Genomic DNA, 17,106 nt, shown 5'->3' on the forward strand with positions numbered 1-17,106 from the left:
CCAGAAATATTTACTTATGTCGCTATATTATCTCCCCGTGAATAAAGCCAAAAGCCTATGGAATTAGTCTAAGTGAATATTGAAGGGACAATTTCATTGTGCACTAAATTTTATCCTTGTTATATTTTTATGTACATTGTCTCACTCTCAACCAGAAATAACTAAGTCAAATGATTTCAGCCACCAAGAACAGAAGATAAATAATTGAATCAGCATGCTGTAACATAACTGTTGAATGATTCAATTTGGGATGTCATTCAGACTAAGAAAAGCATATGGATAGACCACATTAAGCCCTGCCTTCCCCAAGTTTATTGTCCTCATTCTGAAGAGTGATGTTCAAGCTATATTTCTAATTAAGTCCATTTAGAATATGTTTTATCAATATGGTCAATTAAATATGAGAGATAGGCAAAATTGTATAAAAATCTCTATCTTTCTATTTCATGTTTATTTTCCCATGGAATGAACTTTTTTCGCTTTGTCATGCACATGGTAGATGATATCTGTTTCACTTATATTGTCTAAATGTCCCTGATACAAAGAATCAACAGATCCATAAATAGCAAACGTTGGTATCTGATATGTTGCAGGTTTCCGTCAAACATTACTGCATTTTCCTTTCCATGCAAAGGCAGGAAATCCACATGCACACTTATTTTTCTTTTTCTCAGAGTCATACAAGCACATATAAACAAGAGGTGCTGAGAAAATATTAGATCGCAAGAATAGAACCGCATGTGGTAAATATTAGAAACAATACAATGAATGCCGTCTTAAAATTGTCTATTTGTTTCAATTTAATAAAATGGAATTAGAAAGAGGAATATAGCAAGTTTCAAATGCAGTTTTTTAGACTGAAGCATATATGACTGAATGTTAGAACTTGAGAGAGATGAGTAGTGGCACGCAGTACTGTTTATGCTTTTATTTTTCTGAAAACTGAAATATTTAATAATTTATTTAAACATTTAAAAATAATTAAATGGATGCAACATTTATAGCATACTGACTTAAGAATACTGTCTTTATGTCATATTTATCTACGTATTTTACACTTTACTTTTGCCTCATAGTCTTCATTTTAAAAATTTTATTTATTTTTAATTTGTAAAATATTTTAATCAAAAAATAATAATTGTATATATTAGTGGTGTACATAGTAATGTTTCAATACGTATAATGGGTGATCAGATCAGGATATTTAGCATATCGATAATCTCAAACACTTATCATTTCTTTGTGCTGGGAATATTCCATAACCTCCTTCTAGCTATTTGAATCTATGAAATACATAACTGTTAACTATAGTCATCCTATAGTGGCATAGAACACTCGAAATTAGCTCTCCAATCTAGATGTAATTTTGTATCTTTTAACAAGTCTCTCCCTATCCTTACCCTTCCCCTACCATCCTCAGCCTCTGTTCTACTTTTTACACCTAGCAGATCAACATTTTTAGCTTCTGCATGTGAGTGAGTACATGTGATGTTTAACTTCCTGGCATGGCTTGTTTCACTTAACATGATGTTCCCCAATTCCATCCACTTGCCACAAATGACAGGATCTCATTTTTTTTATAGCTGAATAGTATTCCATTGTGTATATATGCCACATTTTCTGTATCCATTCATCTGTTTATAAACACATAGGTTGATTCTATATCTTGGCTATTGTGGATAGTGCTACAGTAAGCATGAGGGTACAGATGTCTCTTCAACATAATGGTTTCCTTTTCTTTGAATAAATTCCCAGTAACAGAATTGCTGGATTATATGGTAGTTCTATTTGTAGTGGTTTTGAGGACACTGCATACTATTCTTTATAGTGGCTGTGCTAGTTTACATTCTCGACAAGGGTACATGAGTCTCCTTTTCTCTGCATCTTCAAGAGCGTTTGTTAATTTAGGGTTTTATTTTTCTAATATTAGCCATCCTAACTGGGGAGAGATGATACTTCTTGTGGTTTTAAGTTGCATTTCCCTGATAATTAATGATGTCAATCATTTTTTCATATATTTTTGATCACTTGTAGGTCTTCTTTAGAGAAATATCTATTATGATCATTTGCCATTTTTTAATTGGATTTCTTCCTCGCTCTTTTTTTTTTTTTTTTTTTACTATTGAGATGCTTCAGTTTCTTGTATATTCTGGATATTAAGGCCTGTTAAACAAATTCACAAAGGTTTCCTCACACTCTGTTGATTGTTTTCTTTTTTGTACAGAAGCTATTTTGTTTAATATAATCCCATTTTTTTATTGTTGCTTTTGATGTTTGTGCTTAAAAACTTTTCCCCAACCTCTGATCCTAAAGAATTACCCCTATTTCTTCTTATAATCAATTTATTGTTTTGGTTCTTATGTTCAGATCTTTGATCCATTTTGAATTGATTTTTGTATAGGGTGAGAGGTGAGGGTGTAGTTTCATTTTTCTGCATATGGACATCCAGATTTCCAGCATCATTTATTGAAGACATTGTCTTTTGCCCAAAGAGAATTCTTGGTACCGTTGTCAAAAATAAGTTGGCAATAGATAGGTTGATTAATTTCTGAGCTCTCTATTCTGTTCTATTGGTCTATGTGTCTGTTTTTATGTAAGTACTGTGGTGTTCTGGTTACTAAATCTTTGTAGTGTATTTAGGGGTATGGTAGCGTAATACCTCCAGCTTTTTTCTTTTTGTTTAGGATTGAAGCTAAGGAATAATATGTCAAAACCAAATAAATCTCAGCAAACTAATCCTCTGGCATTATATAATTCCTCTCAAAACTGCTCATTTTCATATTCCTCCCCAAAAAGATATGTCCAAAGGACACAACAATTGTTTACCAACTTGATGTGGATTCCACATTATCATTTTTCTCTCTTTCTGCAGAGTTTTTTCATATCCATTGATAGTTTCACATGGAAGGGGAGAAAGATTAAAAATATTCATATTCTATTCACATTCACTGAATGGTTAGGATGGTATTAGTCTGTTCTCACACTTCTTTGAAGAGATACCTGAGACTGGGTAATTTATAAAGAAAAGAGGTTTAATTGACTCACAGTTCCTCATGACTGAGGAGGTCTCAGGAAACTTAAAATCATGCAGGAAGGCACCTCTTCACAGGGTGATAGGAGAAAGAATGAAAGATGAGAGGAGATGAGAGAAGAGGGAAGCTCGTTATAAAACCATTGTATCTCATGAGAACTCACTATCATGAGAACAGCACGAGCATAACTACCCCCATGATTCAATTACCTCCCGCTAGGTTCTTCCCATGACACATGGGGAATATGGGAAATACAATTCAAGATGAGATTTTGGTGGGAACACAGCCAAACTATATCACCAAGATACTATGTTGAATGATTTCCCATATCATTTCATATGTCCTGTTAAAACCAGGGGAAAATAAAGAAATAATACTCAATTATCAATCTGTAGTGTTTTTCATAACAAATCATTCATTACTATTCTTTAGGCTTATTTTATCTATATAGCCTTCAAGACCAATATGAAAAATAAATTCTTATTAGATGCTTTTAGGTCATATAGGAGAGACCAGAAAAAAATCAGAATAAATTATATAATATTAATTTTTTCCCAAAATGTGTATGGGTAGAAGGTTAAAAAAAGGCTACAATATACAAATAAACCATAGAAGTAGTATATAACAGGTTCTCAGAGACTTTATTTAATTTTGCTAATTTGAAATATTGTTTGGAATGATGAAATAAGACCTCTAATTAGCATTCAAGATGACCATTTAAGAAAACTGTGCCATCAAAAATTCAACCTTACTAGAGATAAGACCTTTATGTTCTAAGAATTTCTAGAGAGCCCTACGAGAAGTTTTTGCAACCATCTTTTTACTATTTAAATGCAATTGCCCCATTTCATATTGAGATGTCAGTTGTCTAACTCATTAAATACATTGAAAATTGCTAATAGGTTGAAATTTTAATTAAGGTTTCTCCACATTGGAAGATTAAGAGTTCCTGGAGAGAAAACACAGAGAAAGCTGTCTGATCATGATATTTAGAAGTAAATCTCATGTTTATAACTAGAATTAATAAAAAATGACTGCACTCCAAAAAAATAAAACTTAACTCATTAATATTATTATGACTTTTATAATCTTTCTTTTTTGAAATTATCTAATTTAGGTAAATCATGCGTTGTATCCAAACTTCCTATTACAGAAGCAAGTCTGTGTTTTGTCACTTTGATTCACCAAACTTTTCAAACTATTAGTGTTGTTGTTGTTGTTATTTTTAATGGACAAGATCAGGCACATTCAGCATTGTATGGAATGGGCAAAAACATGAACAGACATTTCTCAAAAGAAGATATACAATTGACCAACAGGTATACGAAAAAGTGCTCCACATCACTTATTATCAAGGAAATACAACTCAAAACCATAATGAGCTATCTCGCCTCAGTTAAAATAGCTACTATTAAAAATACAAAAAATAACAAAGGTTGGCAAGGATGTGGAGAAAAGGAACACATATACAGTTGGTAAATATGTAAATTAGCAGAGCCACTATGGAATGCAATTTGGAGATTTCTCAAGAAACAAAAATGGATGTATCATACAATCCAGAAATCCCAGTATTGTGTATTTACCCAATAGAAATCAGTATATAAAAAAGATACCTGTGCTTACATGTTTATTGCAGCACTATTTACAATAACAAAGAATATGGTTTGGCTGTGTGTCCCCACCACATCTTGTCAAATTGTAACCCCCGGGGTTGTGGGTGGGTCCTGGTGGGAGGTAATTGGATCATGGGGGTGCAATTCTCATGAATGGGTTAGCACCATCCTCTTAGTTCTGTTCTTGTGATAGTGAGTGAGTTATCCTGAGAGCTAGTTGTTTAAAAGTGGATAGCACCTCCCTCTTCTCTCTCTTCCTCTTGCTCCTGCCACATAAGACATGGTCCTTCTCTCGCTTTCCTTTCTGCTGTAGGTAAAATCTCCCTGAGGCCTCCCGAGAACCAGCTGCTGCCATGTTTGCTGTACAGCCTTCAGAACCCTGAGCCAATTAAATCTTTTTTCTTTATAAATTACACAATCACACATATTTCCTTATAACAGAGTGAGAGCTGACTAATGGAGCCAAGATCTGAAATCAACTTAAGTGTCCATCAATAGATGAATAAATAAAGAAAATTTTGTATATAGAAAAAATGAAATACTATTTGGCTGCTAAAAAGAATGAAGTCATGTCACTTCCAACATGGATGGAAGTGGAGATCATGTTGTTAAGTGAAGTAAGCCAGGCACAGATAGGCGTCTATCACATGCCTTCACTTACTTGTGGTTCTGAGAAAGCTGATCTCATGAAGGTAGAGAGTGGAATGAGAGATATCAGAGGTCTAGAAGGATGTAGGGTGTGAGGGAGGGAATGAAGATGGTTGGTTAGTGGATACAAACCAACAGATAAAAGGAATAAGTTCTAATGTTCAATAGCAGAGTAGAGTTACCATAGTTAACAACAAAGTATTGTATATTTTGAAATTTTAAACAAAAGGACTTGAAACGTTCCCAGCAAACAAAAATGCTAAATATTTGAGGTGATGATTACCTAAATATCCTGATTTGTCATTATACATTCTATGCATATAACAAAATATCACATGAAACCCATAAATATGTACAAATATCATGTATCAATTAAATTTTAAAAGAGAGAAATGCAAGGAAAAATCAAATTATTTTAATATTTAGGAAAAATAATAATTATAAAATAACTTACTAACTACAAAAGAAATAATATTCATAATAGGTGCTGATATTCAATGAGAACTTTTCCCATACATTTTACTAACGGTTTTGAATTTTTGACTGATTCAATTCTTACAATAATCTTATCAACTAAATGTAATTATTATTTGCATTTTACTAACAGAAATACACTTGGCTCAGAGCCACTGTCCTCTTCAATTATGTAGTTAGAAATAAAATCCAGACATCTGTCTCCCAGAGTCCTGCTCTTTCTTTTATTATTACATCTATTTTAACTCCATTAACATTAGAAAATTTAAGTCAAAAAGTATAATGTCTGCTTCATGATAATGGCTAAATCTCTTGGTGGGGGAGGTGTGCTGACATGATTTAAAATGTTCTCCATACATATTTCTTTATAGTTGCAAAAAGAAATAACTGTACAGTGAAGAACAACGCCTTGACCAGATGATTAAAATATCAGTAAAAGGGTAGATAGACATCATGTGCTTCAGAATATCTTACCCCGAGAATGACACAATGACATGTATGTGGTATTTTGTTTGGAATGCATACCCTGAATATAATAATAATAAATTATTATAAAACTGAAAATGGGAAACATTTTATGTAAAAAAGGTGGGTTTGTTATTTTTAAAAATTAATGTCAAAAAGACCAAGGAAGACAAATTTTTTGCAATTAAAGAAGAGTCAAGAAAATTGACAAGTAAACACCTGATCTTAGATTTGTTCCTGTAATGGAGGAAAATAATTACTGTAAAGAAGATAATTGGGTCACATAATGTAATTAGAATATAAACAGTAGATTAGACAAGAGTGTTGCATCAATGCTAAATTGTCAGAAGTTGATAATGGTACTGTGGTTATTCTTAGTGTGCTATAAAGGGTTAACTCAGTAGACATATTCTTGGTATAGAAACAGAAAACCATTCTTGGTTTTTTGTTTTTTTTTTTTTCCTTGTCACACTTCAAAGATGTGATTTTCCTTTCTAATGAATACAAATATATTCTATTATAAAACTGGCTATGAGTGTCCCTTTGAAAATTGTGTCTTCTTTTTCCCTTTGGCTGCTTTACAAATTTTCTTTTTAATCATTGGTATTTAGCAACTTAACAACGACATGCCTAAAGAATTTTTTTATGTCTATCCTTCTTGCATCTGTTGTTCTGTCACTGAACAGTATCAGAAAATTCACAGATAATATTCTTCCAAATATTGTTTTGTAACAAGCTTTTTTCCAATCCTTTTGTATCTACCTCTAAAAACAACATGTTCCACGTTATTTACTTTCTAAGTTCTTTCATGTGTTTTCAATTTTTTTTCTTCTGTTTCAATTTATCTTCCATTATTTTATCTTGCAGTTTTCTGGACCATCTTCTGCTATGCCTAACCTGCTCTTGAATGCCTCTATTGAGTCATTAACTTAATCTATTAAAATTTCCATGTATAGAATTTCCATGTGATTTTTGCAATCACCTGGCAAAATTATTCACAATTTTAACGTTATTTCCTACATCTGTTTTCTGTGTCTTCTTGAGCATGTTATAGCTGAAGTTTCATTGAGATTCTGGATTCTTTTCATCCAACTTGCCTCACAACCAAACTAGCAATACCCAGCAACAGATATTGGCTGCATCCCCACATTCTGAGATAAAGTTTCCCAGAGTCCTGGTTTCATCAGTAACTCCCAGATTTGTTTGAACATATCTCTTTTTTTCTTTCTTTTCTTCTTACTTAATTAGATTTTTTTATTCTCACTATGAGTGTTGTATTCTGTGCTACTCCTTTGTAGCTGGACGTAGACATCTAATTTTGTGAGTTTAATTCATTGATTCCACAGAACCCTCTCTCTCTCTCTCTCTCTCTCTGTCTATACATATATATATACACACACACACACGTACATATACATATATACACACACATACACACATGTGTATATATACACACATATATTTATATTTATGTTTATATTATAAATTAATTATTAGCAGAGAAGGAGTCTCACAATTTACCCAGGCTGGTCTCGAACTCCTGGCCTCAAGTTATCCTCCCTCCTGCCTTGGTTTTCCAAAATGCTAGGATTGCACTCATGAGCAAAAATGCCTGGCTACAAAACTGTATTTGACACTGTTTGACCTTAGGTACTATTCTATATGCATGTTTTTATAAGTGAAGTCAGCGAAAAGAATGAAAGCTAGTGACAATATCAATTCCTTTCATATTTTTTAAAAATTTTCTCTCTCAATGCATAAGAAAGTTACATGTATGAGCCTAAAATAATGTTGACCTATGTTTTAATTTCTCATTTCCTGAAAGATAATCATGTATAATTGAATTTAAAACATATAATTCTCAGTGGTATGTCTTTGAAATATTAATTTGCACACCTCACAGGAATATGAAAATATAAAATCAAATATGGTACGTAAAACATTTGATTGATTTTCCCAAGCATACTGAGAGTTCAGTAAATGATAGTAGGTGAATTCCCAGGCTTAACTCATTTTATAGAACAAAAATTACGGGAAGTAATATTCAGTAACAGTGGAAAATTGCTTGAAAATTAATTTTCATCTGAGAAAAGAGCAATTGGCACTTTGATTTTGGAGGAAACACTCATTTGCTTGTTTGGAAAAAAATACTAAATCTAAACATATCACAAACAAAGTTAAATAAACTTTCTCAACCTAAAGGAAGAAGCTGAGGCACAAAATATAATTTCAATGAATTTACTTGAGCTAAATCTAGGAAATTTGCCCAGAAGATTCAGATCCAAGTAACCTTGGATATAAGCTCCTGTTCAGTTCAGGCTTTGTTACAAGCAGGTAACAAGGACCAAAAAAGTAGGTGGAAGAGCAGGAGAGACAAGTGGGCTGATGCAAAGTTGTTTGTCAGGTTTTTCATTGGTTTACAGCAGTAGTACTGATCAGTGATTGGCTATACATAGTTGAACTACAGGGTATGAGTTATGGTGTCTCGTGTGTGGCATGGTTTGGGTAATTCATGCAGTCAGTCTAGAGTCTACATAGTAACCGCTTCAAGAGAATAACTTAGTTAAAGGCAGGATATGGGACATGAGGCTGCCTCATTCCTGTGCCTGTCTGGGCCTGATCATTTACAGGAGGCTTGCATTCCTCAGATAAAAGATTTCTTTTTCTGTTTTTTCTTTTTTTCTTTCTCAACTTGAATTTGTATCAGATATTCTATTTTTCCTTTAGATGGTAGACTTGATTCTGCTACTTCTTAAATGGTTCCCTTTTAATATCGTTTAAAAAAATTGTTGTATGATTATAAATCTTAGTTATCTCTTCAATTATATTTATTTGACTTTTGGAATTATGTATGCCTCGAATCTGTACAGGATATTATTAATATCCCACAGTAGTTTAAATATGGAGTGTAATGATAAATATCTGAGGTGATGAAGCAATTAACTACCCTGATTTGCATGTATAATGCATACATGTATAATTATATGAAAATATTATATATAGAAATATATACAACTATTGTTTGTCCATTAAAATAAAAAAATTACTATAATGAACAATTTATATATCCTTAGAAGAAAAAACTATAATGATTATTCTAGACTCACCCAAAATAAGAAAACAACAAAAGTTCATCAGAGTTTTTAAAATGTACCTATGTTATCTATACATAATGTCATTTGATTTTGATTCATTCATTTATTTTAGAGTTTCCTTAATACTTTTCATGTATGGTTGTCTGAATATTTGGGATCTTATGACAAACAAAACAATAAGATCTCTCTTCACATACTTGCTTTGCATAGTACTTGAGGAAACCAAAATTCGGTAAACACATAAATAAATATGAAGATTTCAGTTTAGATCCTATAAATACAATTGAACAAATAGAGTACAATGAAATAAATATGTGAAATATTATTTTATAGAGGTTAAAGTATATCAAAAGTGGCAATTCTATGAGAGACTCGGTGAGGTATAACCTGACTGTAATGACATATCAAGTCACGCAAAAATTTAAAGGAAGATGCCAGCAGCTGCACCAGTAAGTACCAAGGCCCTGAGGTAGGCATATGCTTTAAATGGTCAAGAAACCAAAAGAAAAACAAAGCCTAAATATAGTTACAGTAGAGGAGGGTATTACTATGTGAAATTAAAGTACTAATGGTAGACCAGAAGACCTTAATATTGTGAGGACCATGATAAGGAAATGAAAGTTATTAAAGAGATTTTAGCAAGGTGAGATGTGATGTGATCTCTAATTTTATATAGTGATTTTGATCTCCAGGTAGAAAATAACACATTAGAGGACAAGAGAGGAAACAGGAGGCTTTCAACAGGGAAATGTAATAATCAGTGTGAGATATCAATGGAGTTTCAGAGGAGGAAGAAAGAAGAGGAGCTGACTGTAAAAACAAAATGGGTCATCTAAAACATACATGTCATTATAAAAGCCACTATATGTGGCAACTTGCAAATGTAAATCACATGTTTTCTGTTGGCTCTCAAATTGAATAGACAAATCTGAAATTTAGAGAACAATTGCTGATTGAGATCAACACTTCAAAACTAAGTATGAACAAATATTCCATATTATTTCATTATTTTTGCATATATCCAGACTATTGATTTGTTTAATAAGTAAAATTTTTGTATAGACTTTTTATTAAATAATTTTTAGAATTGTACGTTTTTCTCCAAAGCATATAAAGAATTACAGTTTTCAAATATTGGAAGATTATCTGTATTAATGTGAGGCATTTATGTATTAATACGATGATCACCTTGGAGATAATATTGTATAAATGAGAAGATGAGGAAAAATATGCTAGTATAAAATTTCTTTTCAAATATGTTACTTTTCATCTTTCACACTGAATTACCTAAACAAATGACGTACAATTTAATGCATATTCATTTTCTCTTTATTTTTTTGTGTTAGTAAGTTTGGGGCATATTAGACAGCAGCTTTGGGAATATTGAACTAATGTTTCTCAAATGACATATTATTCAAAAAATAAATGAAGACTGTAAGCTAAAAGATTTCCAGTATGTTGTTGAAGGACATATGAGACCATATCTGCGTAGAATTAATGAGCTGCCTAAAGCCAGTATCATTTTAATCTCTTTCTCAAGTTCTTAATCCTCTAAATTTAAAACGCTATATCCTTCAAAAGTTCTACTGCCTATTTACATTCCAGATATTACAAGATATTCACATTTCACTGTCACTTTTATGAAACAAGTTTGAGAAGTCTTTGTGAGGAGAAGTAACAAATGTGTTTTAACATATCCCTAAATTCTTTGCAAATTATCTTCTATTTATTCTAAGAATGGGCATAACTATACTTTAGATAGCTATTATAAAAGCAGCAGAGTCTGGGTAAATTGTGACATTGCAAATTTGTCAGTGGAAGTAACATGAATTGTTTGCAAAAATCAGTCTGCATCATATGATCGATGAAACCCTCAAAGTGCCTGATTTTATCATTAAATACTTTAGGCTAATAAAATGCCCCTATGAATGAAATAAATGATGGTATTCTGTAGTAGATAGTGTTTGTTGTCAAGTAGTAATAAATACGGCTCAAATACAATGTTCTATGAACATTTTTACTGAGTAGAAAGCAAAATAGAATTAAATATATATACACGTATATATATACATATGTGTGCATATGTATAGCTACGTGTGTGTGTATATATACACACACATACACACATACATATTGAAGATTAGAAAACTAGCTATTGTGCCAAAATGAAAGGTAATTTAAGATAATAATCAAATTAACCATTTGAATTTTTAATGGTGAATGAAAATAAAATTGTAGAACTAAAAACTGAGGAGTAGGAGTTTGTTTTATCACTTTTTGCAGATTTCAAGAATGGAAAAATTATTTAAATAAAGCAATATTTGAAATCTGTCTTAATATTTGAAATATAGATTATTTGTGGGTTTACGTACAAAAAGTCATCACTGTCTTTAATTGCTGCTATTTTCCTTAGAATATATTGTATGGTATACTCTTTTATTTTCCAAATTATAACTATTACTTCTTATTATGTCAATGCATTTTTTCACCTATTGAGATATAGAGAGATGTATATAATCTGGATATAACTATTTTTATTTATATAATTTAATAGTTTTCCACTCACACTGTATATTCACACAATTTCATTATGCATTACCCACGTAACTGTTTCTCAGCCTATCTATGTCAGTGAGTCACTTCTGTCTTCCCTTTGGGCTCCCTTTCTTTTCCGCATTTGAATGAGAGTTCTTCTAAATGGAATTCTAGAGTCATAAATCTAAAAACAAATGGAAAGAAGTACCTTTGAAATATTCTGGGCAAAGGAGTACATCTGTCATTTTTAAAAAGACTTTCAGAGTAGTTTTCTCAAATTTCTTGCTAACTTATGCAGGCATTCCTATTGTTTCCATTACATTCAAATCAGGTATATTCTGAAAAATTACAAGCATATTTGTAAAATGCATTCATGTTAACATCATAAGAGAATTTAGTCCTTAAATATGTGTATGTGTGTGTGTGTGTGTATATATTTGCATAACTTTCCCCAAACTGGATTCTGGATTAAAAACCCTTATTGCTGCCAGGCGCGGTGTCTCACACCTGTAATCCCAGCACTTTGGGAAGCCGAGGCTGGAGGGTCACCTGAGGTCAGGAGTCAAAGACCAGCCTGACCAACATGGAGGAACCCCATATCTACCAAAAATACAAAATTAGCTGGGCATGGTGGCAGGTGCCTGAGGAGGCTGAGGCAGGACAATCGCTTGAATCCGGGAGGCGAACGTTGCGGTAGGCAGACGTCACGCCATGGCACTCCAGCCTGGGGGACAGAGTGAGACTCCATCTCAGAAAACAAAACAAAACAAAACAAAAACCTTATTGCTAACTGCCTTTTATCATAATGTGCTGAAAGTTAAAGACAAGTTGGTAAAATAACTAAAGATAGGACTCTAACCTACTTGAAACTAATTCATATTGAAAAATATAACATTACAATTGGTAACTTACAAAATTAAATTGAAAAGAAATTATAAAATGCACTTGATAAGAAAAAGAGTAAGAGTTTACACTTTAAGATCTTTCCACATTACTCAAATAATTCAAATATTTCAGACAATAAAATGCCAAAAGACTTTCAAAGATTTTGAACAATTTAGACCTTGGGCAGCTTAACAGACTTGTTGAAGCTTATACAATACAAATTTCCTTATGATCTGCATCATGGTTATTTTTGTCAAAAGATGCATGTCAATTTTATGGAATTAAGCCCTTTTCGCATTTGCTTCGAGAATACTTGCCGGGGCCTGTGGCTGCAGTGTGTACCCTGAAATAACACTGCCACAAAATATGTTGCTTTTATTATATTTTTCTCAGTGCTCTAGTATATTGACTTTGGAAACAAAATACCTTATTCTGTTTATAGCTTTCTGTGGTTAGTAGTGGTATTTCTATTTATAAAATGTAGTAATTCTCGATCACTGAAAATGTCAAATCCTACAAAATGTGGGATCCCTACGCATGATGTTAACATCATTTGCGAACAGTTGTTGGCCGAAGATTCATTTGATGAATCTGATTTTTCCGAAATAGATGATTCTTATGATTCAGGCGATTCCATTGTTAGTTCTGTTTAGAAATAACTCGATGAACAGTTTTAAGATTTCATTTTTACATTGAAAACCAATCAGATATTTTTCAACCTCAAAAGGCGTGTTTACATAAAATTAAATGAGTGCTGGCAGCAAGTTGCACCCCTTTTTTTTCTAAACAGGAAAAAGGTTAATGACAGGGCATATAGATTATGTTTCCAGTTTATTAAATATAGTAAGAAAGTTTCCTGAACTCAATCTTTTTGTCATGTTTTTTCTTCTGACATAAAGGTTTTATCCTCTACATATATGGAATAAAAAAACTCAATGAACTAAATATATAAACTTGATAGTGCCAACTTTCAAGGAATATAATATATGCATATATTACATATACACACATACATATATATACACATTCATATAAATGATATATTTCCTATTCAGTTCAAGCTTGACAAAAATGTAATACAAAGCCTATATTATTTTAGTTTATCAGAGAATTGCTGTTCCCTTGATTTGCCATTATCTATTAACTCAAAAAGAGAATTTTTTAAAAGAAATACCTTATCAAACACAGTAGTTTAACAATAGAAACACTAAAATTTGTTTTAATCTAAAATAATGTCCACTTAAAATATCTATGTGAGAAATTTATTTCAGATCTCAGTAATAGGGAAAACAATTTTGACTTCATTTGTTGCTATTTTAAGAAAATCAACACATTTTAAACTAATTATTTTTCTTTGTATTTTTTACTTTGAAACTCAAGGCCATAGGCTACCCTTGCTAGCACCTAATGGTATGCAGATTTCACACTAATTTTATTCCCCTTGTCATCTAACGTTTCTACTGTTGTTTCTCATGTTTAAATTTTGTCATTACATATTATGTGGTATAGAATACTATAAGCAAATTATTTTATTTTTCTTTTGATGTTTTTATATATTAATTATACAAGGTAAAGAGATACTGAGTAGGTAAAAATTTTTCAAAAATATGTTGCACATATTTAGTATTCATTGTACTTACACACTTCAGACTTTTAACTAATGTTAGTTAAGTGATTAACTGTATTGAACACATTTAGTGGATAATTTTGAAGCTGGAATATGATATAAAAGTTCAAACAGTAACAGCAAAGGTACAGTTACTTCAGCACTTAGTCTAAGCCAGGAACTATTACACACTTTATATGCATGTGTTTAATTTTATAAATATCCTAAGATAAGTACTTACCATTTTCAAAATCATGCGATAAAGTGACCTGAAATCACAAAATTGGTTAAGTTGTAGAATCAAACATTTTTATCTGGTGTTCTCCAGTTAAAAGTACAAGAACGTCCTTAAAATTATGCTTTTATTTTTTTTAATAGTCCAAGAGGGATAGTGTCTATGTTTTATAGTTACTTGCATATTATTAAAATTCTTACTTTCTGGGTTGCAAACAGAAAGCTGATAAAACAAATGAAACATTGGTATCACATAATCTTGTCTTTCATTTTCTTCTCCACAAGTTAAAGTTATCAAGAAATCATTACAAGTACCAATATATCATTGGACAAAAACTGAATTTTAAAATGCATAATTTAGAAAACTCTAGGAAACTTATTAAGAATTATATACCCAAGAACCCCCAAGTAATCTCTTGGCACTTCCTTCAGAAAAGTAGCTAAAAAGTCTGTCTGGCTATGAGGATGACTTCCAGTCTCATAGTTGATGTTTCCTGGGTACTTAATGACATTCCTAGGGAAGGAGTCTTAAGATAATTGAATTTAAACTTCTTAGATAAAGAAATTCTAGAGAGTCCCTCTCAGTGCTTCCAGAAAGGTGATCAGAGAGACAGGGAGGCGGGCAAAAGGTCACAGAGAAACATTGTTTGGGAAGTTTATTTCTGAGTCCTTTCTATTTTCAAAGCATGCATCATGCTAAAGCTCCATATTTTCAGGAATTGTTTTTGTGCCCCAACATTCCGCTATCTAAAACTTCCCTAGAAGTTTCACACATTAAAAGCTGAGTTGGTGGCTGTGAAGAGAAAAAAAAACAAGCTAATAGCCGATTGGCAAAGGATCCCATTAATACAGCCTTCCTCTTCTGGGAATAAGCCAGTTCATTTAAGCAATTTGTATCATTTTAGAAGAAAGCATTGTAGATGCATTCTCAAAGCCAGGACTCTATATGTGATACAGGCAACTGAATCTTCATTACGAAGCATTTATATATAAATAAAGAAGAAAAGTAAAATTCAATGTCTAGAGTAGTCTATAACTACTTTTTCTGGAGTCTCTGAGGCATCTCCATTCGGAATGGGCAGACAGTGGCAATCTGATAGATTTTTCTGCTTTCTGGTTTGTATGTCACAAGATTGTTTATACATAAGTTACAGTCTTCTGGACCTGAAGACAAGGGAATTTCAATATTTAGTGACTCCAAGTTGGAAAAATGGAAGAAAACTTAGAAACATAGTTTGAAGATTTGTAACCAGGAAATAATTCAAAATTCGGTCCAAATTATAGGGCAATAATTAAAACTCAAAAACAATGAACAGGGCTAGAATTTAATAAGAGGTGCATCATAGTTTTCTTCTGAAACAATTGTAATCTCTCTAGTTCCTCATCACTACCAAGAATAAATCATAGTAAGATGAATTTATTTGCAAAATAATTTTTATTCTTATTATACTTGGCCTAATTATTTACATAAAGTATAGCAAGAAGAGGGATTGTCCATATGTGTTCTTTCGAAGTTGACTTTTCTGGAACTATTTTATAAGGAATTTCAAATTTGACTTTTAAAAACCTTGAGGCTTAGGAGCCAAGCCAAAGGCTATGCCTGTAATACCTGTATAAATTGGATACATTTCTCTCTTCTCAAGGTCTTTAAAATATCCTGAGGTTCCTAGGTCTGACACATAGTAGCACCAGAGCTGGGTATGCTGGCTCATGCCTGCAATCCTGGCACTTTGAGAGGCCACGATGGGAGGATTACTTAAACCTGGAGTTTAAGACCAAGGCAGGAAACACAATGAGATTCACTTAGAGAGAGAAAAAAAGAGAGAGAGAGAGAAAGTAACATTGTTTACTTACCACAAAGTCAGAAATTCTGTAAGAGGAACCATGTAGATAAAGTACCAGACCAGTTTTTCCAAGGGACTGTTTTGTTGTTGTAGTTGTTGTTATTTTTAGACAGGGTCTTACTCTGTCACTCAGGCTGGAATGCAGTGGCACAATCACAGCTTTTTGCAGCCTGGATCTCCATGGGCTTACCTGATCCTCCCACCTCAGCCTCTCGGGTAGCTTGGACTACAGGCTTATGCAACCACACCTGGCTAATTTTTATATTTTTTATAGAAACAGGGATTTTGCTATTGTCGCTCAGGCTGATCTTGAACTTTTGGGCTCAAGAGATTCACCTGCCTTGGCCTCTCAAAATGCTGGAATTACATGCGTGAGCCACTGGTCTGGCCCCCCTTGAGGAGATTTTTACTGAATTCATGAAAGTCAACCTCAATCCCTCAAGTAGTCATATTTGAAAATATGACACTCCCATTAAAGCATTGGTTAAAAAGCCTTCAGTTTCTCCAATTACAATTGACCTTTGAATAACGGGTTGAACTAAGTGGGTCCAGTTATTTGTGGATTTTTTAAAAATAAATATGCCAAAATTTTTTTGGGGGCATTGTAATAATTTGAAAAACCTTTAGATGAAACATGTAATCTAAAAATATTGAAAAGAATAAAAAGTTAGGTAT

General features: G+C 32.4%; 1 long non-coding RNA gene across 1 annotated transcript in view; it reads right to left on the reverse strand.

The window, feature by feature from the left end:
• Nucleotides 1–16,494, reverse strand: part of LOC126956278 (uncharacterized) — a 71,105-nt gene extending 54,611 nt beyond the window's left edge. Inside the window, exons 1-2 of the long non-coding RNA XR_007726271.1 lie at nucleotides 16,442–16,494; nucleotides 14,595–14,622 (exon numbers count right to left, since the gene is read on the reverse strand). This is a non-coding gene — a long non-coding RNA (uncharacterized LOC126956278). The remainder of the gene's footprint in view (nucleotides 1–14,594; nucleotides 14,623–16,441) is intronic.
• Between the last annotated feature and the right edge of the window lie 612 nt (nucleotides 16,495–17,106).

Source organism: Macaca thibetana, chromosome 6 (genome assembly GCF_024542745.1).
Source record: "Macaca thibetana thibetana isolate TM-01 chromosome 6, ASM2454274v1, whole genome shotgun sequence".
Lineage (NCBI taxonomy): Eukaryota > Metazoa > Chordata > Mammalia > Primates > Cercopithecidae > Macaca > Macaca thibetana.